This window comes from Lepidochelys kempii, chromosome 2, assembly GCF_965140265.1.
Source record: "Lepidochelys kempii isolate rLepKem1 chromosome 2, rLepKem1.hap2, whole genome shotgun sequence".
Taxonomy (NCBI): Eukaryota; Metazoa; Chordata; order Testudines; family Cheloniidae; genus Lepidochelys; species Lepidochelys kempii.
In genome coordinates, this window is record NC_133257.1 from 154,378,671 (window position 1) to 154,405,692 (window position 27,022).

Here is a 27,022-nt window from a genome sequence, read left to right on the forward strand (position 1 = left end):
TACTGTGCATTATTGACCTGAAGTTTTCAAAGAACTATCCACATGAGAAGGGCAAACATAGTGTGACACCCTGGCACCCCACTGTTTACCACTGTCATGTAATTAGGATATGTTTTGTACAAAGTATGCCTTGTGAAAGTCTTGATCTGCTAGACAGTAATATCTTGTTGGATTGTATGTGCTATAGTCAAATGTGAAATTATGCAGGTTGGCTCTGCAAGTGTTACTGAAACATGTTGTGAGGTTGAAAACACCCACAAGCAGCCTTTCAGGTACAACAGTAAAAAGGCCAAACAATGTTAATGTCTTATTGAAGAAATGCGCTCAAGGATTACTCCAGGAACTGTGTACAATAGAAACCTCTCAGAGATAGCACTCCACAATGGGAACTGTTTGACCCAGGTCACACCAAAAGAGCTTTCCAGCAAGTGGGAAGAAGATATAAAAGGGGGGAAATGACATCATGATGGTATCTCACTCTCCTTACAACAACACACCTGGAAAAATCTGAAGGGCAAGGACTGAACTGTGGGACGTAATGGTCCCCGGCTAGAGGGATTTTTAGCCTGTGTGTGAAAATGTGGGGAAGCCAAGGCAACTTGTGCCTTAAGAATCTGCCAACCTGTTTATCACTCAGGGTAAGAATTTGCTAATTTATATCCTACTATCTAGTGTGTGAAACTCAGTTTGCAGTTATGTTTATTTACTAAGGTAATCTGCTTTGATCTGTTTGCTATCATTTCACTTAAAAATCTATCTTTTGTAGTTAATAAACTTGTTTTTGTTTTCTCTAAAACCAGTGTGTGGAAATTATAACTCGGGGCAAAAAGCTGTTGCGTATCTCTCTCCACATTGAGGGAGGGGGTGAATTTCAATGAGCTTATGCTGTATAGTTCTCTGTGCAGCGCACGATGATACAATTTTGGGTTTACACTCCAGAGTGGGAGTGCACTCGAGTGCTGGGCAATTCCTTAGCTGAGCTTTCCTATGCAGAGCTGATCTCAGCATCTGTGAAACTGCAGCTGGGTGTATCCCTACTTGTGTGTGTGCTGGAAAGGGGCTTGAAAGCCAGTCACAGCAGCACAGTATAAAGGGAACCCAGTTTGGTGATCAGGTGGGCTCAGTGGTACCCCAGTTTCAAGTGTCATCACAGGGGTACCTAAATTAACCAGGTCACATCTTGAGCCCTTGGTAGGGTATAGGCAGCATGTCCTAGGTTTTTGTGGGTAACAATGAGCTCAAGCAACAGGGAGGTTAATGGTGATACTAGGTTGATTCTCTACTATGATAGAGAAAGGGGAGGGCTCTGCAGAGAACATTTAAGAGCTTGGTGTTAGAGATGTTACGTTTCAGTTGATGGCTGGACATCCACAAGACGGCAACAGGGATAGGCCACAATTTGAGTCTGGAGGGTGAGAGAACAGATGGGCAATTAAGGGATCAGATGTGTTAGTGTAAAATTGAAGTCACCAAGGATGCGTATGGGAGAGTGTCCGGAGAGGAAGAGAGCAAGCCAGAAGTCAAAAATCAGAGGAAAGTGAACATTGAAGGCATAGACAGCACCCTCACCATATTCCTTTTGGATAAGATTCAGGGTGGGGGTGTTAGGAGGACTTTATAAGAGAAAAGGACTGCTGCAACAGCACTGGATGGAAGAGCTAGAGGTGGTAAAGTATGAGAGAAGTCACAGATGGCTGTAGCACCATGGAGCGGTTTTGCTACTGCCATAGAGTCTAAGGGGAGAATTCCTCCCTCCACCTAAAACCCCTCAGGATCTTCTCTTGCAAACCTAGCTAGTTGGTTTTGGTGTAGGACAAGATTTCCCCCTTAAAAAGTGCAAAAGTTTAATGAAATTGCAGAAGTGTAAAAAGAATCAAGGACATGAGGAGCTGACTCAAAATGCTCAGTCCAAGGAGTTCAAATAGATCAAGGGAGGATCTATTCTGGTGATTGTCATATCTTTAATATTAATGTGAAGATGCAGCATTGAATCAGCCTGTAGTGATGGAATGCAGCAAGGGGAAAAATAGGGAGAGAAAAGAAAAGTTTCCCAGAGAGGGAAACTTTTACCCATAGAGGGCCATAGCCAGCCAGCCAGCCAATCAAATGCTACATGTATGTACATGCAGAGTGGGTTGAGTTGGTTAGGGGAACATCACTGGTCTCCCCACCTATTCGTTTCAGGATGGAAACTGTGTAGTGATGTTAAATAAAATACGGGGAGGAGCTCTTCCCATAAATTTTTGAAATTTCTAATACAGCATCCTGGATTTTAGAAGATTTAAATACATTTCATCAGTAGACATTTTGGGGCACTACCTATGGAGCTGGAGAGAGTGCATCTCTCTCCTTTTCCTCTCCTGGTAAAGGAAGGGAGACAGTACGGTGGGGTGCTAATCTCCTTGTGGCCCTTGGAGTACAGAAGGGGCCAACAACTGGTAGAGATTTTTCTTCAGAGGAAAGGAGAATTGTCATAAATATAAAGGGAAGGGTAAACCCCTTTGAAATCCCTCCTGGCCAGGGGAAAGCTCCTCTCACCTGTAAAGGGTTAAGAAGCTAAAGGTAACCTCACTGGCACCTGACCAAAATGACCAATGAGGAGACAAGATACTTTCAAAAGCTGGGAGGAGGGAGAGAAACAAAGGGTCTGTGTCTGTCTGTAGTCGTCTTGGCCGGGGATAGACCAGGAATGGAGTCTTAGAACTTTTAGTAAGTAACCTAGCTAGGTATGTGTTAGATTATGATTTCTTTAAATGGCTGAGAAAAGAATTGTGCTGAATAGAATAACTATTTCTGTCTGTGTATCTTTTTTGTAACTTAAGGTTTTGCCTAGAGGGGTTCTCTATGTTTTTGAATCTAATTACCCTGTAAGATATCTACCATCCTGATTTTACAGGGGGGATTTCTTTATTTCTATTTACTTCTATTTTTTTATTAAAAGTCTTCTTGTAAAACACTGAATGCTTTTTCATTATTTTCAGATCCAAGGGTTTGGGTCTGTGGTCACCTATGCAAATTGGTGAGGCTTTTTATCCAACATTTCCCAGGAAAGGGGGAGTGCAAGTGTTGGGAGGATTGTTCATTGTTCTTAAGATCCAAGGGTCTGGGTCTGTAGTCACCTAGGCAAATTGGTGAGGCTTTTTACCAAACCTTGTCCAGGAAGTGGGGTGCAAGGTTTTGGGAAGTATTTTGGGGGGAAGGACGCGTCCAAACAGCTCTTCCCCAGTAACCAGTATTAGTTTGGTGGTGGTAGCGGCCAGTCCAAGGATAACGAGGGTAATATTTTGTACCTTGGGGAAGTTTTGACCTAAGCTGGTAAAGATAAGCTTAGGAGGTTTTTCATGCAGGTCCCCACATCTGTACCCTAGAGTTCAGAGTGGGGGAGGAACCTTGACATGGTGGCACAGTGGTGGGATTAACCTGAAATCATTTGAGATCCAGTTGAGATTTTTTGAACTAGAAATACAGATTTTAAAAAGGAAATTTTTTTTTTCTTTGGAAAGAAAGTCCAGAAAGCAGCTTTGAAACTGAAAGCAGCTTGGTTTCTCTCTGCTTTGTGGCCAAGCAGAGACAAAAGGGGATTATCTTGTGAATTGCAGGTTTTCTTTGCCTGGAGGCAGGGTACTTAACTCCTGCAGGGAAATTCACAGTCTTCCAACCCAGAGGTTTTTTTTTCTTTTCTTCCTAAAAGTAAATAGGGGGGGTGTGCTCTACCCATTTGCCTGGAGACAAAAGTGGCAGGGGTTTTTTTAGGATTTTGATTTTTTTATTTTTTTTTGTTTTACAAGGAGCACAGGTTTGAAAAGAAATTTTTTTTTTCTTTGGGCTGGGTAAGCAGGTTTCCAAGTAGTTGGAGGTTTTTTGCTTTAATTTGGGCCCAGAGCAGAGACAAGGGAATTGTCTTTTTCTGTAGGCTGACAATCACTATCAGAGAATAGGTATTCTATTCCAGCACAGCAAAATTTTACAGCCAAGTTTTGTTTGTTTATTTCTAAACCTCGGGTGTAAAGTTAGTTAAAAACAGAGAGGTTAGAATGGCCAAATCCTCAGCTCGACTACAGCTGGAATTAGCCAAATTTCAGGCTGAGGAAAGACAAAGGGAACATGAAAGACAGATAGAACTCATGCAGCTGAAGAAGGAACAAGAAAGGGAGGCAGAACAACACCAAGAGGCTGCCCACAAGAGGGAAATGGAGGCAAGGAAGCATGTGGAGGAGGAGAGGGAAAAAGAGAGGAAGCATGTGGAGGAAGAGAAGGAAAAAGAGAGGAAGCATGTGGAGGAGATGGAGAGGATAAAGGCCCAGCAGAATATACCAACAAACCCTAGCAATCCTTCTCCAGGTACCACTTCCCATCCCAGAAAGTTCCCCACCTACAAGGCAGGTGATGATACTGAGGCCTTCTTAGAAAACTTCGAAAGGACCTGCCTTGGGTACAACATCTCTACTGACCAATACATGGTAGAGCTGAGGCCGCAGCTCAGTGGACCCTTAGCTGAGGTGGCAGCTGAAATGCCTAAAGAACACATGAACAAGTATGAACTGTTTAAATCCAAGGCGAGAGTCAGAATGGGGATAACACCCGAGCAGTCTCGTCGGAGGTTCAGAGCCCTAAGGTGGAAACCAGACATGTCATTTACCCGACATGCCTACCACATTGTAAAATATTGGGATGCCTGGATATCAGGAGCAAGTGTTGAATCTCCAGTAAATTTGCCCTTCCTAATGCAAATGGAACAATTCTTAGAGGGTGTTCCTGAGGAAATAGAAAGATACATCCTAGATGGGAAACCCAAAACTGTAATCGAGGCAGGAGAGATTGGAGCCAGATGGGTGGAGGTGGCAGAGAAGAAGAAAACTGGTTGCAGTTGGAGCGGAGACCAGAAGGGACCACCCCAGACCACACCCTATTACCGGGGGCCGCCCAAAGCCCCACCTACCTCCCAAAGAACCCTCCAGACCCCTTATCGTCCCACCACCCCGTTCTCCAGCAACCCTCCTCGCCCCAGTGACCCGTCAGCTGGACGATGTTTTAAGTGTAACGAGCTGGGGCATGTAAAGGCCAACTGCCCCAAGAACCCCAACAGATTACAGTTCATTGCACCGGAATCACACCAGAGGTCCACAGGCCCAGATACCTCCCAGATACCCTTGGAGTGGAGGGAAACTGTGAGTGTGGGCGGGAAGAAGGTCACCGCGTGGAGGGACACCGGAGTACAAGTGTCAGCTATCCATGCTTCCTTAGTGGACCCCAATTTAATCAACCCAGAGATCCAAGTGACGATTCAACCCTTCAAGTCCAACTCTTTCAATTTGCCTACAGCCAAGTTGCCTGTCCAGTACAAGGGCTGGTCAGGAATGTGGACTTTTGCAGTCTATGATGATTATCCCATCCCCATGCTGTTGGGGGAAGACTTGGCCAATCATGTGAAGCAGGCCAAGAGGGTGGGAATGGTCACCCGCAGCCAGGCTAAACAAGCTGTGAGGCCTAGCTCTGTTCCGGAAACTTCTATCAGGACCCAGTCAGAGGTGATGGACCTGGACCCCAGGCCAATGTCTGCAACAGCAGTAGTGGATCCAGTCCCAGAGACCCAGACGGAACCAGTCCCAGAACCGGAACCAGCCGAACAACCAACACCAGACCCCGTGTCAGCACTGAATCCAGTACTTGCAACCTCAACACCAGAGGGCCCCACCGAACCTGAACTGGCAGCAGCCGATAACCCCACACAAGAGGCTCAGCCGGAGCCTGAATCCCAACATAGTGCACCAGCGGAGAGCGGTTCACAGTCAACAGAAACAGCTCCATCCCCTATATCGCTTCCAGAGGGACCAAGCCTAGGTCCACAATCCCATGAGGAACTGATGTCTCCAGCATCAAGGGAACAGTTCCAGACCGAACAGGAAGCAGATGAAAGCCTCCAGAGAGCTTGGACGGCGGCACGGAGCAACCCACCGCCTCTCAGCTCTTCTAATCGATCCAGGTTTGTTGTAGAAAGAGGACTTTTATACAAGGAAACTCTTTCTGGTGGACACCAGGAAGACTGGCATCCTCAGAGACAGTTGGTAGTTCCAACTAAATACCGGGCCAAGCTCTTGAGCTTAGCCCATGATCACCCTAGTGGCCATGCTGGGGTGAACAGGACCAAAGACCGTTTGGGGGGATCATTCCACTGGGAGGGAATGGGCAAGGATGTTTCTACCTATGTCCAGTCTTGTGAGGTGTGCCAAAGAGTGGGAAAACCCCAAGACCAGGTCAAAGCCCCTCTCCAGCCACTCCCCATCATTGAAGTTCCATTTCAGCGAGTAGCTGTGGATATTCTGGGTCCTTTTCCGAAAAAGACAGCCAGAGGAAAGCAGTACATACTGACTTTCATGGATTTTGCCACCCGATGGCCGGAAGCAGTAGCTCTAAGCAACACCAGGGCTAAAAGTGTGTGTCAGGCACTAGCAGACATTTTTGCCAGGGTAGGTTGGCCCTCCGACATCCTCACAGATGCAGGGACTAATTTCCTGGCAGGAACTATGAAAAACCTTTGGGAAGCTCATGGGGTAAATCACTTGGTTGCCACTCCTTACCACCATCAAACAAATGGCATGGTGGAGAAGTTTAATGGAACTTTGGGGGCCATGATACGTAAATTTGTAAATGAGCACTCCAATGATTGGGACCTAGTGTTGCAGCAGTTGCTCTTTGCCTACAGAGCTGTACCACATCCCAGTTTAGGGTTTTCCCCATTTGAACTTGTATATGGCCGTGAGGTTAAGGGGCCATTGCAGTTGGTGAAGCAGCAATGGGAGGGATTTACACCTTCTCCAGGAACTAACATTCTGGACTTTGTAACCAACCTACAAAACACCCTCCGAACCTCTTTAGCCCTTGCTAGAGAAAACTTACAGGATGCTCAAAAAGAGCAAAAAGCCTGGTATGATAAACATGCCAGAGAGCGTTCCTTCAAAGTAGGAGACCAGGTCATGGTCTTAAAGGCGCTCCAGGCCCATAAAATGGAAGCATCGTGGGAAGGGCCATTCACGGTCCAGGAGCGCCTGGGAGCTGTTAATTATCTCATAGCATTCCCCACCTCCAACCGAAAGCCTAAGGTGTACCATATTAATTCTCTAAAGCCCTTTTATTCCAGAGAATTAAAGGTTTGTCAGTTTACAGCCCAGGGAGGAGACAACGCTGAGTGGCCTGAAGGTGTTTACTACGAAGGGAAATGTGCTGGTGGTGTGGAAGAGGTGAACCTCTCCATGACCCTTGGGCGTATGCAGCGACAGCAGGTCCAGGAGCTGTGCACTAGCTACGCGCCAACGTTCTCAGCCACCCCAGGGCTGACTGAACGGGCATACCACTCCATTGACACAGGTAATGCTCACCCAATTAGGGTTCAACCTTACCGGGTGTCTCCTCAAGCTAAAACTGCAATAGAACGGGAGATCCAGGATATGTTACAGATGGGTGTAATCCGCCCCTCTGAAAGTGCATGGGCATCTCCAGTGGTTCTAGTTCCCAAACCAGATGGGGAAATACGTTTTTGCGTGGACTACCGTAAGCTAAATGCTGTAACTCGCCCAGACAACTATCCAATGCCACGCACAGATGAACTATTAGAGAAACTGGGACGGGCCCAGTTCATCTCTACCTTGGACTTAACCAAGGGGTACTGGCAGGTACCGCTAGATGAATCTGCCAAGGAAAGGTCAGCCTTCATCACACATCTCGGGCTGTATGAATTTAATGTACTCCCTTTCGGGCTGCGAAATGCACCCGCCACTTTCCAAAGACTTGTAGATGGTCTCCTAGCGGGATTAGGAGAATATGCAGTCGCCTACCTTGACGATGTGGCCATATTTTCGGATTCCTGGGCAGACCACCTGGAACATCTACAAAAAGTCCTTGAGCGCATAAGGGAGGCAGGACTAACTGTTAAGGCTAAGAAGTGTCAAATAGGCCTAAACAGAGTGACTTACCTTGGACACCAGGTGGGTCAAGGAACTATCAGCCCCCTACAGGCCAAAGTGGATGCTATCCAAAAGTGGCCTGTCCCAAAGTCAAAGAAACAGGTTCAATCCTTCTTAGGCTTGGCCGGTTATTACAGACGATTTGTACCGCACTACAGCCAAATTGTTGCCCCACTGACAGACCTAACCAAAAAGAAACAGCCAAATGCTGTTCAGTGGACCGGAAAGTGTCAGAAGGCCTTTAACAAGCTTAAAGCGACACTCATGTCTGACCCTGTACTAAGGGCCCCAGACTTTGACAAACCGTTCCTAGTAACCACAGATGCATCCGAGCATGGTGTGGGAGCAGTTTTAATGCAGAAAGGACCTGATCAAGAATTCCACCCTGTAGTGTTTCTCAGCAAAAAACTGTCTGAGAGGGAAAGCAACTGGTCAGTCACTGAAAAAGAATGTTATGCCATTGTCTACGCTCTGGAAAAGCTACGCCCATATGTTTGGGGACGGCGTTTCCACCTGAAAACCGACCATGCTGCACTAAAGTGGCTTCACACCGTCAAGGAAACTAACAAAAAACTTCTTCGGTGGAGTTTAGCTCTCCAAGATTTTGATTTCGACATCCAACACATCTCAGGAGCTTCTAACAAAGTGGCTGATGCACTCTCCCGTGAAAGTTTCCCAGAATCAACTGGTTAAAATCGTCCTTGAGATGTGGAAAATATTGTTAGTCTTTATGTACTTGGTAGTATATTTTGAGATGCATGTATTAACTCTGTTTTCCTAGAGCTTCAGGAAGAAATCCCAGCCAGTGTTTCACCCTAGCTGAGATTTGGGGGGCGTGTCATAAATATAAAGGGAAGGGTAAACCCCTTTGAAATCCCTCCTGGCCAGGGGAAAGCTCCTCTCACCTGTAAAGGGTTAAGAAGCTAAAGGTAACCTCGCTGGCACCTGACCAAAATGACCAATGAGGAGACAAGATACTTTCAAAAGCTGGGAGGAGGGAGAGAAACAAAGGGTCTGTGTCTGTCTGTAGTCGTCTTGGCCGGGGATAGACCAGGAATGGAGTCTTAGAACTTTTAGTAAGTAATCTAGCTAGGTATGTGTTAGATTATGATTTCTTTAAATGGCTGAGAAAAGAATTGTGCTGAATAGAATAACTATTTCTGTCTGTGTATCTTTTTTGTAACTTAAGGTTTTGCCTAGAGGGGTTCTCTATGTTTTTGAATCTAATTACCCTGTAAGATATCTACCATCCTGATTTTACAGGGGGGATTTCTTTATTTCTATTTACTTCTATTTTTTATTAAAAGTCTTCTTGTAAAACACTGAATGCTTTTTCATTATTTTCAGATCCAAGGGTTTGGGTCTGTGGTCACCTATGCAAATTGGTGAGGCTTTTTATCCAACATTTCCCAGGAAAGGGGGAGTGCAAGCGTTGGGAGGATTGTTCATTGTTCTTAAGATCCAAGGGTCTGGGTCTGTAGTCACCTAGGCAAATTGGTGAGGCTTTTTACCAAACCTTGTCCAGGAAGTGGGGTGCAAGGTTTTGGGAAGTATTTTGGGGGGAAGGATGCGTCCAAACAGCTCTTCCCCAGTAACCAGTATTAGTTTGGTGGTGGTAGCGGCCAGTCCAAGGATAACGAGGGTAATATTTTGTACCTTGGGGAAGTTTTGACCTAAGCTGGTAAAGATAAGCTTAGGAGGTTTTTCATGCAGGTCCCCACATCTGTACCCTAGAGTTCAGAGTGGGGGAGGAACCTTGACAAGAATAAATGGAGATTCCCAATTGGGAATCTTCTTTTCTCTCAATTATGCACTGTTGCAGAAATTGCTTGTAGTGATGGGATGCCTCAAGGTGGAAAAATGGGGACAAAAATGTTTCCATGTAGTAGTTCCCAATCCCCAGGAACCAGTTTCTCTAACTCCAGATTCCCCTTAGTGGGGAATCTTAATTTCACCAGCATTTTGACCCCAAGTGAGCCCACAAGGTATGGTCCTCATTTTTACACTCTGTTACTGCTGAGATATCAATATTGATATATAGTTGCATGGTTGTTGTAGCAGTATTGGTCCCAGGAAATTAGGGAAACTAGGTGGGTGAGGTTCAATAAAAGATATTACCTCACCCACCTTGTCTCTCTAATACTGATGTATGGCTTTGTGAGAATTCAAAACAGAATGAGGAATTAATTGAATTTTAAATCAGTGCTTATTTTAGGTTGTTTTGGAGTGTATAATTCATACAAAAGAAATCCAACCACCAGCAATTTAAAGGAGAAGATTCTATTCTCATTCATTAATGTAAAGTTGAATTACATAGCTTAGGTCCAAAAGGGCTGTGGGGAAGATATTGAAACCTAGGTGTGTGGCAAGTTTTAGTTCTGCATTTAAAACCCAGATTCTACCCAGCAAGACCAAAAAACAGCAGTAAAAAGAGCACCTGTACCCTGTCCGGAAGTTTGCTGTTAAGGCATAAACCCTTTGCATACTATGGATCTGTCAATTATATTGGCTAACTTTTTCTCATTAAACATCCAGTTGTTTGGAAACTGAACCCCCCCACTAAATAGAGAATTTCAAATTAAACCAAGTGTTTAGCCACTTTATTTCTTTGATAAGCCTCCAAACACTGGCTTGGAGATCAAGAATAATGAGGTTCAGAATTTCATTTTTCGAGTATATAACACAAATATCAGATGCATGCACATACAATGGTAACAAAAAATATTAATGTTTTGTCAAGTGAACATATTTGGACTAAATCGATCATCTCTACTAAAGACTTTGCACTCATCCCCCATCATAGCAATGAGCTCTCTCCATTATTCAGATGTAGGTATGATAAAATCTAAGACTAATTACCAGGGGTCTCAAACTCAAATGACCATGAGGGCCACATGAGGACTATTATATTGGCCCAAGGGCTGCACCACTGACCAACCCCCGCCCCCACTCCACCCCTTATGTGAGGCCCCGCCCCTGCCCCGCCTCTTCCCACTCCTTCCCTGCCCCTATTCCAACTCCCTGAAATCCCCACCCCAACTCCGCCCCCTCCTGCCCCCAGGGGGTGCAACAGGGGTGCAGGCTGCAGCAGGGGGCTCATGGCAAGGGGTTGGGGTGCAGGAGGGGTGTGAGGTGTGTTGGGGGCTCAGGGCAGGGGGTTGGGGTGCAGGAGGGGTACAGCAGGGGGCTCAGGGCAGGCAGTGGGTGTGCAGGAGGGGTGTGGGGTGCGGCAGGGCACTCAGAGCAGGTGGTCGGGGTGCAGGAGGTGTGTAGGGTGTAGCAGGGGGCTCAGGGTAGGAGGTTCAGTTGCAGGAAGGGTTCGGGGGGAGGGTCCGGCCCAGTGTGCACCGGGAGGAGGGCAGGCTCCCTGCCTGCCTGCCTGCCTTGCCCCCGCACCGCTCCGGGAAGCGTCCGGGACCTGAGCTGGGGGGGCACAGGGGTCTGTGTGTTGCCCTGGTCACTCCTCCAGGTACCTCCCCTGAAATTCCCATTGGGCGGGAACGGGGAACTGCAGGGCAGGGAGCCTGCCCTGCCCCCGGTGCGTGCTGGGCCGGAGCCACTCTAGGTAAATGCTGGGGGGCGCGGGGGTGCTGCGGGGAGCTGGCGGGCTGCAGAAAATAACCCCATGTGCCACGTGTTTGAGACCCCTGGATTATACCAAACCTTCCTTTCTTCCACCACACGCTAGTGAGCATGTTCAGTAGTGAGATTAGAAGGTAGGGTTACTGTTCATCACACAACAGTTTAGTAAGAAAGGAGTAAAGCTACTACAGAGGATGCCCTCCAGCTCCACATAGGATCCCCTTTCCAACTACACACACACAAAAACCCCACCACCAGTGGGCAGCATAGACAAAGCAGGCAGGGCAGGTGCTGCACTAAGCAGTATGTACTATGGAATGCTGCCCGCAGTGAGCAGATGCAAGTTCTCCAGGTCCCATAGAACAGATCAAGGGAAAAAACAGCTACTGGTCTTGTAATACAAGAGAAAAAAGCTGAAGAGAAATCTAGCTAAGTCTTTCTGCAGGGCTGGTATCCACAAATGATCACCCCTATTCCGTGCACACACACACACACCTCCCATATTTCCTGCACACCTGTGAGAAGACTGCATGATTTCATGGTTTGGCTGAGCCAAAGTTTTTGAATTACTTTGTTCTTTCTAGATGCCTTTGCTTATGAAAGTATACGGGCTTAAACGCTGAGCTGCATCATTTAAGAAAACTGCAGAGAGATTCTTAGTGCTATGTCAGAGAGTTCAGAATATTTAAGATAAACAAAATGGCCAAGCAGTATACAAGATGCCCCAAAATGTTTACAGATCTCCCCTGGGTACTACCATTTTCATATTTACAAGGGAGACACCCCGCTGACATGCACCAAGCCAAGATCAGACACCGTGGGCAGCAGAAGCAGCATTTTTCAGGTAAGTTCTGTGGGTGAAATCCTGGCCCCACTGAAGCCACTGGGGCCTTGCCATTGACTTCAACCGAACCAAGATTTCACCCAGTTTCTTTGTTTGGTTTTATACAGATGCAAATATAGCACATCTCACCACACGAAATACACCATTTATCGAAAAAGAGCTGTTAATGTTTCTTGTTCCTTTTGCCTCAGCTTGTAGTTCTGGTAATTTTTCTTGTACATAGATTATATACAATATCTTCCAGCTTCATTATTTCAGCAAGCTTTGTTATGAAATTTCCATATTTTGACTCAACTTGGGCACACTTTGGATAAGCCATGTGTCTGATTTGTAACTCCCGTAATAGCTGATAGCTATATCCCATTTATTACATTTCTCTCTTCAAATATTTTCTTTTACAATACTCACTCTGCCCATATGTTAAGAGTATTTACTGTTTCTTGAAATAGAAAAAGTGGACAATTTTTGCATTTCATACTACAAGAAGAACATGGCCATTTCACTTGTTTATACAGGCAAGCACCATTTAGGTAAAAGTACAAGACGCTAAAATCTAACAATTATTACATGCAGTAAATGAATCAGAGAACAATATTGTAAAATAAAAATTGTAAAAAAAGTGATACTCCTTTATGGATTTGGCAGTTTTACCATGTGTAACAGTGCAGCAGTCTGACTAGCGCAGTTATCTATAGTACCTCATACAATACTGAGCATTATGTGTAAACAGTTCACACCATTCAGTTTTACTTCTGGAAAAAAAAGATACATCAATAAAAAAATGCCTAGCCTATAAAGCCTAGAGCTCATTTACAGTAGCTAATAGAAAAAGCAGAACCATGTCTACTATAAGCTTCAATTCAACATCAGATAACCAAAATTATAGGTTTATGCTGAACACAATTTTATGTTCAAACACAGAGATAAGCAGCATAATCCCAAAACCTAACAGGATTCCAGCATTCTGTAACAGGAAATATCCCCAACGGCTACATCCGTGATCACTAGCATCATTGTGCAGCATTTCAGGCACCTAAATAAAAAAATAATAATATTACCATCTTCAAAATAAATAGTATCCCTCATTCTGACTTGTTCGTTAAGGGCCAGATTCTGTCCCCCTCACTCATGTGGAGTAGTCCCTTACTCCTTGAGTAGTCCCACTGACTTCAGTGACATCACTTGTGGCATAACGGGCTAGTCCTCAGGTGTAAGGATATCAGAGTCTGCCTCCAAACAGCTCATCATACCTTGGAACGTGATGATGTTGCACAGGTCTAATCAGCACCATCTATTTTCAGGAATTATACCAAATGAAATGAATGCCTTTCAATTATATTATTGGTGCATAGATGACTTATTTACAAACTAAAAATAAGAATATAATCTGATTTTCATAAACAATATAGTTCTAGAAACTGGAAACAAGAACAAGTTTGTACGTTATTTCTGTCTATTAGAATAATTTCCAGTGTTGTATTACTGTACTGGTTTAATCCAGAGAAGTGCTGAAGATTTATTGCAAGTGTGCAGCATGTCTCAGGATCATACTAATAGTGTACAACCAGGCCATTGCACCATTATCCAATACACCAGCCACAGCATCTTCATCACTAATAAACTGGTATTAAAAAGTAATTGAAACAACAGGCTGACACAGAGGGAGTGTCTCACTGAAAATAAAGATCTCTGCTTCCCCTCACTGTTAATTTTTGTTAAATGTCTCATGTTTTTGCCTCAATACTTACTGCCAGAGACCATTGTCCTTTAATGTTCCATTCCACCAACATCTCTGATACAGAACAAATCTAGAACCTGAACAATTCTACTCAATAAAGCAACAACATTCAGGTGCCTAAAGATTCTTTACAATGTGATTATGTGCATTCCCAGATAATTTTGATTTATTAAGCAGAAAAGTATTCTAGTAATATTCCAATTTGGCATAAAATTTCAATTATTTGAATAGGAACTTCCAATACATTACACTACTCACAATACGATACTTACTTGTTTGTGTTCCATAATTGTGTTGAAAAGTTTCCTTAAGAGCAAATTAAATGGTATCAGTCTTTAGGTTAAGAAATGCGTAATACATTTATAGTTTATATCCTACCTATCTAGTGTGTTAAGATTAGTTTGTGGTTTTGTTTATTTACTAAAGTAATCTGCTTTGATCTGTTTGCTATCACTTATATTCACTTAAAATCCATCTTTTGTAGTTAACAAACTTGTTTTTGTTTAAAAGTAGTGTGTGCAAATTATAGTATGTGGCAAAAAGTTGTTGCGTATCTCTGTCCACATTGAGGGAGGGGGTGAATTTTATGAGCTTACGCTGTGCAGTTAGTTCCCTGTGCAGCACAAGATGGTCAGGGATGCTGGAACAATTTTTATAGTGGGGGTGCTGACAGCCATTGAACCAAACTGTAAACCCTGTATATAATGGAAACCACTTCAAGTCAGGGGGTGCTGCAGTACCTCCTGCACCCCTAGTTCCAGCATGGTATAATTTTGGGTTTACACTCCAGAAGGGAGTATGTGCACTTGAGTACTGGGCAATTCCCTAGTTGAGCCTTCCCATGCAAAGCTGTGTGTCTAGCTGCATCTGGTGTGTATGTGTAAAGTGCAGTCTGAAGCCTGAGGGAGGGCTTGGCTGGGAGGGAGGGCTTGGCTTGGCTGTGTAAAGGGAACCCACACTGGTGGGTCAGGTGAGCTCAGTGGTACCCCAGTTCCAAGCAGCACCCCGGGGGGCAGGGGAGGACAGAAGTCATCACACATAGTACCTATCTTTAAAAGGGGGATCAAGGAGGACCCAGGGAATTATAGACTAATCAGCCTAACTTCAATACCTAGAAAGATACTGGACCAAATTATTAAACAATCAGTTTGTAAACATCTGGAAGATGATAGGGTTTTAAGAAAAAGTCAGCATGGATTTGTCAATAACAAATCATGCCAAACTAATTTAATTTATTTCTTTGATAGGATTACTGACCTAATGGGGGGGCGGGGGACAGTAGACGTGTTATACCTTGATTTTCAGTAAGGCTTTTGACACAGTTCCACATGGCATTCTTTTAAGTAAATTAGGGAAATGTGGTCTAGATGAAATTGCTATAACATGTGTGCACAACTGGTTAAAAGACCATACTCAAAAAGTTGTTCTCAATGGTTTTCTGTCCAACTGGGAAGGTTTCTCTAGTGGGGTTCCATGGGGTCAGTCATAGGTACAGTATTATGTATTCATTATTTTCATTTATGACTTGGATAATGGAGTAAAGAGTGTGCTTATAAAATTTGCAGATGACATCAAGCTGGAGGGTTTGCAAGCACTTTGGAGGACAGGCTTAAAATTCAAAATGACATTGACAAATTGGAGAATTGATCTGAATTCAACAAGATGAAATTCAATAAATAGAAGTGAAGTACTTTTTACTTAGGAAGGAAAAATCAAATGCACAACTACAAAATGGGGAATAACTATCTCAACCTTTCCATACTACTGTACCCCTTTCAGAAGTCTGATTTGTCTTGTGTACCTCCAAGTTTCACCTCACTTAAAAACTACTTGCTTACAAAATCAGACAAAAATATAAAAGTGTCATAGCACACTTACTGAAAAATTGCTTATTTTCTCATTTTTACCATATCAATATAAAATCAACTGGAATGTAAACATTGTACTTACGCTTCAGTATATATAGAGCAGTATGAATAAGTCACTGTATGAAATTTTAGTTTGTACTGACTTTGCTAGTGTTCTTTATATAACCTCTTGTGAAACTAGGCCTGTATCTAGATGAGTTGATGTATCCCCTGAAAGAACCCTGTGTACCCCCAGGGGTATGTGTACCCTGCTTGAGAACCACTCGTCTAGGTGGTAGTACTATGGAAAAGGATCTAGGGGTTATAATGGACCACAAAGTGAATATGAGTTGCCAATGTGATGCAGCTGAAAAAAAGGGTAATACAATTCTGGGTGTATTAACAGGAGTATTGTAAGTAAGACACAAGACATAATTGTCCTGCTCTACTCGGCACTGGTGAGGCCCCAGCTGGAGTACTGTGTCCAGTTCTGGACACCATGATTTAGGCAAGTTGTGGACAAACTGGAAAGAGTCCAGAGGAAAGCAGCAAAAATGATAAAATGTTTAGAAAAACCTGACCACTGAGGAAAGATTGAAAAAAATTGGGCATGTTTAGTCTTGAGAAAAGTAAATTGTGGGGTGACCTGATAACAGTCTTCCAATATGTTAAGGGCTGTTATAAAGAGGACGGTGATCGATTGTTCTCCATGTTCATTAAAGGTAGGACAAGAAGTAATGGGCTTAGTCTGCAACAAGGGAGATTTACATCAGATATTAGTAAAAACTTTCTAAATATAAGTAGTTAAGCTGTGGAGTAGGCTTCCAAGGGTGGTTGTGGATTCCCCATCATTGGAAACTTTTAAAAATAAGCTGAACACCTGTCAAGGATAGTCTAGGTTTACTTTGTCCTGCCACAGCATAGGGGGCTGGATTTGATCACGTCTCAAGGTCTATTCTAGACCTACATTTCTGTGATTCTATTGTTCCAAGATCTCTTTCTTGAGAAGTATCAGATAATTTAGAACCCACCATTTTATATGTGTAGTTGGGATTATTTTGTGTTGCATTTACCTGTGTTGAATTTAATCTGCCATTTTGTTGCCCAAACACCCTGTTTTGTGACATACCCCTGTAACTCACAGTCAGCTTTGCAATTAACTATCTTGAATAATTTTGTATCATCTGCAAATTTTACCACTTCACTGTTTACTCTCTTTTCCAGACCATCAGTGAATATGTTGTAAAATACAGGTAAAGGTATAGATCTTTGGGGGACCCCACAGTTTACCTCTCTCCATTATGAAAACTGGCCATTTATTCATACCCTATCTTTTTTAACCTGTTACTGGTCCATAAGCAGACCTTCCCTCTTATCCCGTGACCACTTAGTTTCCTTAAGAGCCTTTGGTAAGGGATGTTGTCAAAGGCTTACACGATATCCTTATCCCCATGGTTGTTAACATTATGAAGTAATTCTCATAGATTGGTGTGGCATGACTTCCCTTTACAAAAACCGTGTTGATTCTTTTCCAACAAATTGTAATAATCTATGTGTCTGATAATTCTGCTCTATAGTATTGTTTCTATCAGTTTTCCTGGTACTGACAGTAGGCTTACCATGCCCATAATTGCAGGATCGCCTTTGGAGCTCTTTTTTAAAAATCAGCATTATATGAGTTACCTCCCAGTCATCTGGTACAGATGATTGTTTCAGTGATAGGTTACATACATACTACAGTAGGTAGTTCTGCAATTTCATATTTGAGTTCCTTCAGAACTCTTGGGTGAATACCATGGGGTCCTGGGGAGTTTGTTCTAAATCCTCTTCTACGGACACATCAGTGTGGGACAGGACTATTGGCCTTGTGGATAGACAGAAAGCAAAGTTGGGGATTCTTTCTCTCTCCCCGCCCATGGTAATAGAATGAATTCCCTTGGAAAACACTTCCACAGCTGCTGGGCCAAATAGCTGTGCAAGTAGCCAGCAAGTAGCCAGCAGTGGGCCAGAAGGAGGAGGACCACACAGGAGCTATTGGAGATGGGGGCAAGGAGGAGCAAAAAGCACCTTGCTTTTAAAATTGCCAAGGAGGAGAGGGACACGGTCCATAAAGAGAGACTGTTCCAGGTGTTCCTGGATGAAGAGAGCGGGGGCAGGGAGCAGGACCCATTGCTCAGGGAGAGAATGCTGGATATGTGGGCCAGCAGGGTGGTTCGGCCAGCTCACGTCACAGCGCCAGCACCAGTGCATGGGCCAACTGCAATGTCTGCAGGTCCATGTAGACCTGACAGTGGAATGGTGTTCCTGGTCCTGGCTCCCAATGCTTGAAGGCTGGAGTTTGTGGAAGGGCCAGTGAGCAAAATTACAGATGGCGTTTGTGTTCCAAACTATTGACAGTTGTGTGTCTGAGAGAAAAATCCTCTAACCCCTGACCAAGAGATGTGCCCTGACTCCAAAACCAGTAAGGTGGCAGAGCACATACTGGTTTATGCCATATACTGCACCTTTTCTGGTGGGCCCTGAACTATCCAGTTCCTTGATGAATGTTCTTCTGGCACTTAATAGCTTTTACATTTTCACTGTAGCGATTATTCAGATGCTCAGCCAAATCGGACAGGTCCTTCTCCCATGTGGTGCCTCACTTTCTCCCTCTCTGAAGTGGGGAGAATCCTGACCCACATTCAGAAAGTGTTTGATCCTCTGCTCCTGCTTTCCAAGTCCCTGCCCTCCTTGCCCAACCCTGGCTTCTGCCCTATTCCCCAAACGTCCATGCCCATGTTAGTGCCTGTCTCACCCCGAAACCTGCAAGGGCTCATACACAGTCTCCTGCCGGCAAACGGAAGCTGCCCCTGGCTCTGGTGCTGCAATTGTATGTCTTGAGTGCTGTCCTGCACCATGTTCACCATGTGCAGGTAGATCATCAACTTCCATCTCTGTCCCAGGTGCAGAATGGCCTCTGGTCCCTGCTCCCTCATGCACCTGGAGCTGCTGAGATTGGGGTGGGTTTGGTGGAACATGAGGAGAGCTGCAATGTCTGCAGGTGCGCAGGGACATGTGGACATGAGAGTGGAATGGTGTTCCTGGTCCTGGTTCACAATGGTCAGAGGGTGGAGTTTCTGGCAGGGGAAGTGAGCCAATATAAAATCACTACTGATAAGATTGGTGGGTGACAAAATACTGGCAGAGTAGTAATTACTGATGAGCCCAGGGCAGTGATACAGAGCGATCCAGATCTCTTGGTAAGCTAGAGCCATTCAAGCAAAACAAGTTTGAACCGAGCCAAATGCAGGGTCCTATACCTAGCAATAAAGCATGCCGGCCACACCTAGAGAATGGGGAAGTGTATCCAGGAAGGCAGTGACTCTGAAGAGGATTTAGGGGCCATACTGGGCAAGCTATTCAACATGAGCTCCCAGTGTGATGCTGTGGTGAACAGGGCTAAAGCCATCATTACACATATAAGCAGAGCTATGAGTAGGATAGGGAGGTGAAATAGCATCAATGAGACAGATATTGGAATAGTGCATCCAGTTTAGGTGTCCACCTTTGAAAAAGATGTTGAGAAATTGGAGCTGGGGCAGCAAAGAGCCACAAAATGTCCTGAAGGCTGGAGAAAAATGCCTTCCTGTGAGCTATGGAAAGAGCTCAACCTGTTTAGCTTATCAAAAGAAGATAGAAAGGTGACTTCATTGAAGTGTTCAAGTGCCTTAATGGAGAGAAAATATCAGGTATTAAAGGGCTCTTTAATCTAGCAGGGGAAGGCATAACAAGACCCAATGGCTGGAAGGTGAAAAGAGACACATTCATATTACAAATAAGGCACAAATATCCAACAGCGAGGATGATTCACCACAGGAACAAACTACCAAGAGAAGTGGTGGATTCTTCATTTCTTGATGTCTTTGAATGAAGACTAGATGCCTTTCTGAAACGTGTTTGGTCAAAAACTAGCTACTGTGCTGTACAGGAGGCCTGTGACATGCAGAGGGTGAGATTAGATGCTCTAATGGTCCCTTCTGGCCCGGAAGTCTACTAATTTATAAAAAACTGAGTGTGGCATGGAGAGCAGCTTCGGATGTTTTGCTGTGTAGCCGGCTTGCTTCCTAGAATGAACACACATTGAGTGGGGTGATCCACAGGGGTTAGATCAAACATCCAAAGGGGTTAGCCATGGGCAGGACATTAGCCCTGCAGGGGAGGGGTAGGTGTGGCAGTGACATCACAAGGGCCTTTGGCAGGACTTCAGCCTATTGGTTGAAAGTGGTGGGGAGGTGGTGACCTCACAGAGAGATGCTGACATCAGCCAGAAAGGACAGGGGTGCAGGGCCAGGACAACCTCAGAGACCCCTGTGGCTTTGCCTCAGCAAGTCTCCTTCTCAAGGTCTCTCCTAGAGGACTGAGAAAGTATTCTGGTTCACGTACGTGAGCACGAGGAGGACCCTCTTTTGAGTTTTCTCCTTTCCTTTTACTGATTTTACTAAGAAAACGGACGTCCCTGTTCAGAAGGTAAGAGCCTCCAGAGAGGTTTGGAACCTGTTTGGTCTTATCCACCTGGTGCTGACTGAATTCTAAGCACAAAGGTTAAGGTGGCAGAATTTTATTCCCCACCTAGGACTTTGTCCCTTAGAATCACTGGGGACATTGGGGTTTGTCTTTTTTGGTTTCCCTTTTCCTCTGTCCCTCCCTCCTTTCTCTTCTTTTCTTGCTGGGCTGGGGGAGTGCACTGCAGCTCTCATTCTGGGAGGCTCACCCAAAAATGTGGGGCTGGAATATTTACACCTACAGTTAACCCCTGTAGTGGGGACCTGGGCCATCCTTTGGGCTCTTTGGTGAGAACACTCAGCCTCCCGCTCCTCACTCTCTACCCTGATTGGCTGAGCCGGGGGCTATTGACAGGGAGGAGACTCAGGTCCTTGTTGTTCTCTTTTAAGACCAAGCAAATAAGTCATAACCAGTTCTATGTTTGGCTAAATTTACTGCTTCTCTGCATTAATTGTCTCTGAGCAGTTCATGATTCTCTCTAACATTCCAGTATCAGAGGGGTAGCCGTGTTAGTCTGGATCTGTAAAAGCGGCAAAGAGTCCTGTGGCACCTTATAGACTAACGGACGTATTGGAGCATAAGCTTTCGTGGGGGAAGAAGTGGCTATTCACCCACGAAAGCTTATGCTCCAATACGTCCGTTAGTCTATAAGGTGCCACAGGACTCTTTGGCCTCTAACATTCCAGTTCTTCTAAAATACTTGCTGAATAATTACTATGAACAGTTGTTGGTCTATAGCTCATTTGAAAGCACTTTATTCAGGTCATTCAATGTATGAAATTCAAGAGGTGATGGTTAATTTGAAAGTCAGGACTCCTGGGTCCTATTCCCAACTCTGCCACTGACTGGCTGTGTGACCTAAGACAAGTCACTTCTCCTTTCTCAGCCTTAGTTTCTCCCTCTGTCAAGTAGAAATAACAATCCTCTCCTACCTACCTCATGGTGGGTGTAGGATGGGGATCCATTGGAGAGTGTCACTAGGAGCAGTGCATAATATGAGGTGTCCTATCACATGGAGTCATATCAGATTATAACATACTATAATGGCTGGAAGATTCTATTTTATTTGTATTTTATTGTTTTGAAATTGTTAAGAGCAGCAACTACTTAGATCGGACTGAAGCAGCTCATCTGATTGTCTAGATCACAGTGACTCCTTTTTGTGTGCGACGAGACAATTGAACACACTGTGAGGAACAGGAGATGCTTTTGTTTTGCAAACAAATATTTTTGCAAAGAGTTTTCATCCAACTTGTTACAATTTCAAGAAACAAACTGTTTTAGTCTGAATGGGATTTTCTGACAGAAAACGGTTTTCATGAAAATGTTCCCACCATCGGGATTCCTGGGCTCTATCCCTGCCTCTGGGGGGTTTCTGGTCTGATAGTTAGGACAAGAGACAGGACTGGTGGCTTTTCTATCTGGCTCGCCACTGCCTTGCTGTGTGGGACCTTGGGTAGGTCACTTCCCTTCTCTGTACCTCAGCATCCCCTTTTGTCCCATGGGAATAGGGACAATTCTCTAACTCCGAGCAGCAGTGAGCCTGGGTGAGATAAGGGGCGTTAAAGCTCTCTGCGAAGGAGAAAGGGGTGTTTCCAAGTGCTGAGCGCCAAGGAATTCTAAACTTTGCTAAAATGGCTGGTCTGTGGAAAGAAAAAATGGTCGGGGACAAATTTTAACCATTTTATTTTTTAAAGCCCATTCAGGGATGTGAGTCCCACTATTTTAATCACCTGGGGCTCTTTGCCAGGAGGAGAGAAGAGGTTCCTGCCTCAATTTTTGTGGCCTTAACAAACCAGGTGCTGTGCACCAGCTGTCTTCTGAAATCCCAGAAAAAGAACATCTTCCCACCCATTAACAAGACAGGACCTATCTTTAAAAGCCTGGAAAGATACTGGAACAAATGATTAAACAATCAGTTTGTAAGCACCTATAGGATAATTGGGTTATTAGGACTAGTGAACATGGATTTGTCAAGAACAAATCATTCCAAACCAATCCTATTTCCCTCTTGGACAGGGTTACTGGCCTAATTGAGGTGAGTAAACAGTTGACATGATGTATCTTGGTGTTAATAAGGCTTTTGACACAGTGCCATAGGACAGTCTCACAAGCAAACTAGGGAAATGAGGTCTAGATGCGATTAGTACAATGTGAGTGCACAACTGGTTGGAAGCCCATACTCAGAGTCCTTCTCCATGTTTGGCTGTCCAACAGAGGGGGTGTACCTAATGGGTCTGGCAGGGATTGGTCCAGAGTCTGGTACTATTCAATATTCTCATTAATGATTTGGAAAATGGAGTGGAGAGAATGCTTATAAAATTTGCAGATGACACCAAGAATTTTGGAGCACAGGATTGGAATAACAAATTGGAGAACTGGTCTCCTTGAGCCAAACTCCATGACTGGGCCCTTCTCCCAGCACTTTACACGAGTGGGAAAGTATTAAATCCCCATTTGACTGCTGGAGACAGAGCCATAGAGAAGCAAACAACTTGCCCAGAGTCCCAAGGTCAATAGGAAAACCAGCAATGGAACCCAGGAGTCCTGCCTCCCAATGCCCTGGTCCAGTCACTACAGCAGAGCACACTCCCTCTCAAAGGCAGGGGGACCGGACACGAAGGTCTGGTTCTAATTGCCAGCTGTGGGAGGGAGAGTACAGCAGGGGTTAGTGAAGAGGCCTAAAAATAAGGACTACTGGGTCCTATCCCTGGCTCTGACACTTGGTGACCTTGACCCAGTAGCTTCCCCTCCTCAAGCTCCATTTCCCGTCAGTAGGGTTGGGGTGCCATCCCTCCAGCCCTGGGCATTTGGGAGGCTTCATGAAGGTGTGTAAAGTGCCAGGATGTCAGGAGTTGGAGGCACCATCACCCCCGCACTAGGGCAGTGTTCTGCACCCACTGCTGCTGGCTGAGTTTCTCCGTCCTTTGGCAATAAGAGAGATTCTATTTTTCACAGCCAGTCGATCGCCCAGTGTCATCACCCTGCCTGCTGGCTGGGCAGCGTAACTCCTCAGGTCACCACCCTCTCCAGCTTGGGGAGTGAGGAGGAGGGCAAAGGACAGCTGGTGACTCTGAACATCCTCCATCCATCATACCATCACCTAGAGCAAGTGAGTGACATTAGGGTTCCTTGGTGGCTTCCCCTGTCCATCTGGGGAGAGGCAGAAATAGGGGGAGAGAATCTCTCCCAAAGGAGATTGGATTTGCAAACAGCCCCTTGCTCTCAGACCGGGCAGGGGCTTCTCCAGAGCCATCTCTGGTGTGTTTGGAAATGTCCCAGCAATGGGACTCCCAGCCCTTCCCTTATGGGAGACTGTTACCCAGGCTGAGAGTCTCTGAGCTGGGTCAAACCCTGTGAGCTACTAAGCATGGAAATCAGTGGGAAACGAGGGGGCCCTGGGCTTCCTGTGCCTAGGGATTTTGTGACTTTCACGTGGGGAATGCATTTCCCATGAGAAGTAAGGACCCCTGGGTTCTGTTCCTTCTCTAGCCTGGGCGGGAGTGTGGCCTGGGATGGCAGGATGGGGCTGCTTGTCCAAAGTAACCGATGGTCTTTGTGACTGATCCCACTACTCTAAAAGGATGACGCTCCCTGGGTATTGCAGCACCAGGGCTGATGAGGGGGGACATTGGGAGCAGATCATGCAATGAACTCCTGCCAGTGTGCATAGCTTGCACTCCCTGCACCCCTGTGGAGGGGAGCAGGGAGGAGTTGCTCTGTTGGGGCAGGGATGGGGAGGGACCAAAAAGGCTGGTTAGTGAGAGGCTGCCTTGACCCCAGACTCACAATGCTCCCTGCTCAGTTCCAGGATGGCCTGGCTCACCCTGTCCCCTTCTCTCCCTGGTGTAGGGACCCCCAGGTACTCAGAGGAAGGCTCTGCAGGTGGCCCCAGAGCCTGAGGGAAGCAGCCGCCATCTTCCCCAGGAGTAGAGTGGCCCCTGTGTCCCCGCTGGCAGGGAAGCAGCTCTTCGCCAGGCCAGCAGGTGGAAGTGCCCAGCCTTCAAGTTCTGGGAGAGGAAACCCGCTCCAAGCGCAAGTGCCAAGGCAGGAGAGGCAGTGTCCAGGCCCCAGTGGGGCTGGCCCAGGATGCGGCTGGGCAGGCGGGACCCAGCCCAGGAGGGGAGCAGAGCAGGGTGGCTCTGGGGCTTGTTGTGTGGGCAGCAGCGGCCACAGGAGCCCAGCCCTGATTCCCAGCAGGAGGCATCGCCCTGCCTGGTCACTTGGGACCTTCCAGCCTCCCCGGGGCAGGAGGTGGAGGATCCCTGTCCCCCAGCACCAGCAGCTCGGCCTGGGACAGCAGCAGCTCCTGGGACTCCGCCAGCAGTGAGGCCGATGGGCGCCGCTGCTTTGTTCCAGGTGAGGAGCCAGGCTGGGCTCAGGGAGGGGTGAGGATGGGGCTGTGAATACCCTGGGCCCAGGCGCTCTACCAGTGCTATGGGGCAGGAGTCCCCAGCCCAGGTGTCTGGCCTGAGCCACACGAACCCCACTGACACCAGCAGCAGTCACAGAGCTGACCCTGCAGCAAGGGAAACTTAGGGGAGGGGGCAGCGCTGCCACTTTGGTCTCTGATGCTTTCAGGGGGGCAGGCACCTCCCAGGGAGTCCAGGACAGTGCTCTCTTCTATGGGCTCCTAAAGCCGTTGGGGGCTGAAGGCACCACTGAGTGGGGGGAGTGTGGAGTCTGATCTGCCCTGGGTCCCTGAGGTGGGAAGGGGGGACATTAATCCTTCGCTCCCCACCACGCCCCTGTCCTTCCCCCGAGTAGCAGCAGAAGTCACCCTGTCCCCTTCACTCCCTGGTGTAGGGACCCCCAGGGACTCAGAGGATGAGGAGGAGGAGGAGGAATGGGTGGACGTGGCCATAGAGAAAGCTGCTCTCAAGGACATCTGAGAGCAGCTCCAGGGCAGAGAAAAGGTACAAACGTTCCCTATCTGGACTAGAACTGAGATTGTCCTGCCCCTTCCCAGCACCCAGACCCCTTGCTGAGGGTCTTATGTGTGATCATCCACCACCTCTAATTAGAACCTTTCTCCTCCATGATCTGGGACCCCCAAGATGGGGGTGTTTGTCATATGCCAGCCGGGGTCTCCTCCCCCCACAGGCACTGTCCCAGTTCCTGACCCTGCTTGTGTAGGAGTCGTGGGTGATTTGGACAATGGGTGCGTCCCCACTATCCCCCACTGAGGCCTGAGGCCTGCAGCTGGTGGGGGTGGGACAGGGAGGTCCCTGGCTAACTGGCTCTCTCTCTCCTGGTGAGTGTAGGATGAGGCCCAGCAGCTCATGTTCCTGCACGCCATCCACCCCGCGTGTCTCGCTGCACAGCAGAGAGGGCAGGACACATTGGAGCCACAGTGCTGTAAGGCGGCTGTGGTGGAGAGGATTGTGGTGAGCGAGACATGGCACCCAGCAGCTGGAATGAGGAGAGAGACATGGGACAGGCAGGGGTCCCCCCGGGCCAATGGATTGGGGCTGGGTGGTGCTGGAGGGGGCAGCACAGGGCAGGGATTGCTGGGGCTGAAAATTGGGGAGAAGAGATGGGAGATATTCTGAGATTGGTCACTAGTGGGCAGTGAGGGAATTGTGGGGCTGGAGGGGCAGCTGAGGCTGGGGGACAAGGAATCAGATGGTCCCAGTTTGGTAGTCGGGATGGTGGACCGAGCATGGCAGGAATCCTGGGAGGGGGCCAAGTTTGATGGGCAGTAAGGAATGGGAGGAGTGGGAGGCATGTGGAGGGATCCTGCTGGCCGTGTGTGGGGCTGGTTGTGTAATCTCCTCACAGGGAAGTGTCAGTGTGGCCCGAATCTCACACTGTCTCCTTGGGTCTCACAGGAGCTCATTGAGAATCTGTCTGATGACTCTCCACCCAGCACTGTCCTCGCTAACTCCCTGATTGCTGTGGGCATCCTCAGGTACTGAGACCCCCTGTGCCTGGCTCCCCTAACTCCGGTGCTGCTCAGGCCCAGGGCTGGGAGTCACTGTCCCTCCCACTCTCAGGTCACCTCCCAAGGGTGTCTCCTCTGGCAGAGGTGGCATCTGTCTGTGAGGCCTTGGCCTTGTCATTCCCTGGCTCAGTGCCTGAGTTTCCATTCTCGCCAGCCCCTGCCTATTTCTCTGCAGTTTTACATCTGTGTTGGTGCCAGTCCCACCCCCGCACTGCACAGTCTAATACCGGCTCCTCTCTCTTGCCAGCACCATGAAACCTGTCCTGGAGCCAGAGCTAGAGACTCACCTCCTGCGAGCTGCCCTACATGCCATCTTCACCCTGGGCACCCAAGTCCAGGTAGATCAAGCTAAATTATCATCGATTGAAGAGCCAGCTGTCATCCTGCCATGAATCCTTGCTAATTGTCTGCAGTGGGATGTGAATGAGAGAGGCCAGGATATGTGTTTGGGGATCTCACCGGTGCTTCCCAGAGACCCCTCTTCCCATCCTGTGGCAGGTATAGCCCCAGTTTCCCTAACTCTGACCCATGGCTCTCCCTTGCTTTGCAGGCTCTGCACAAGGT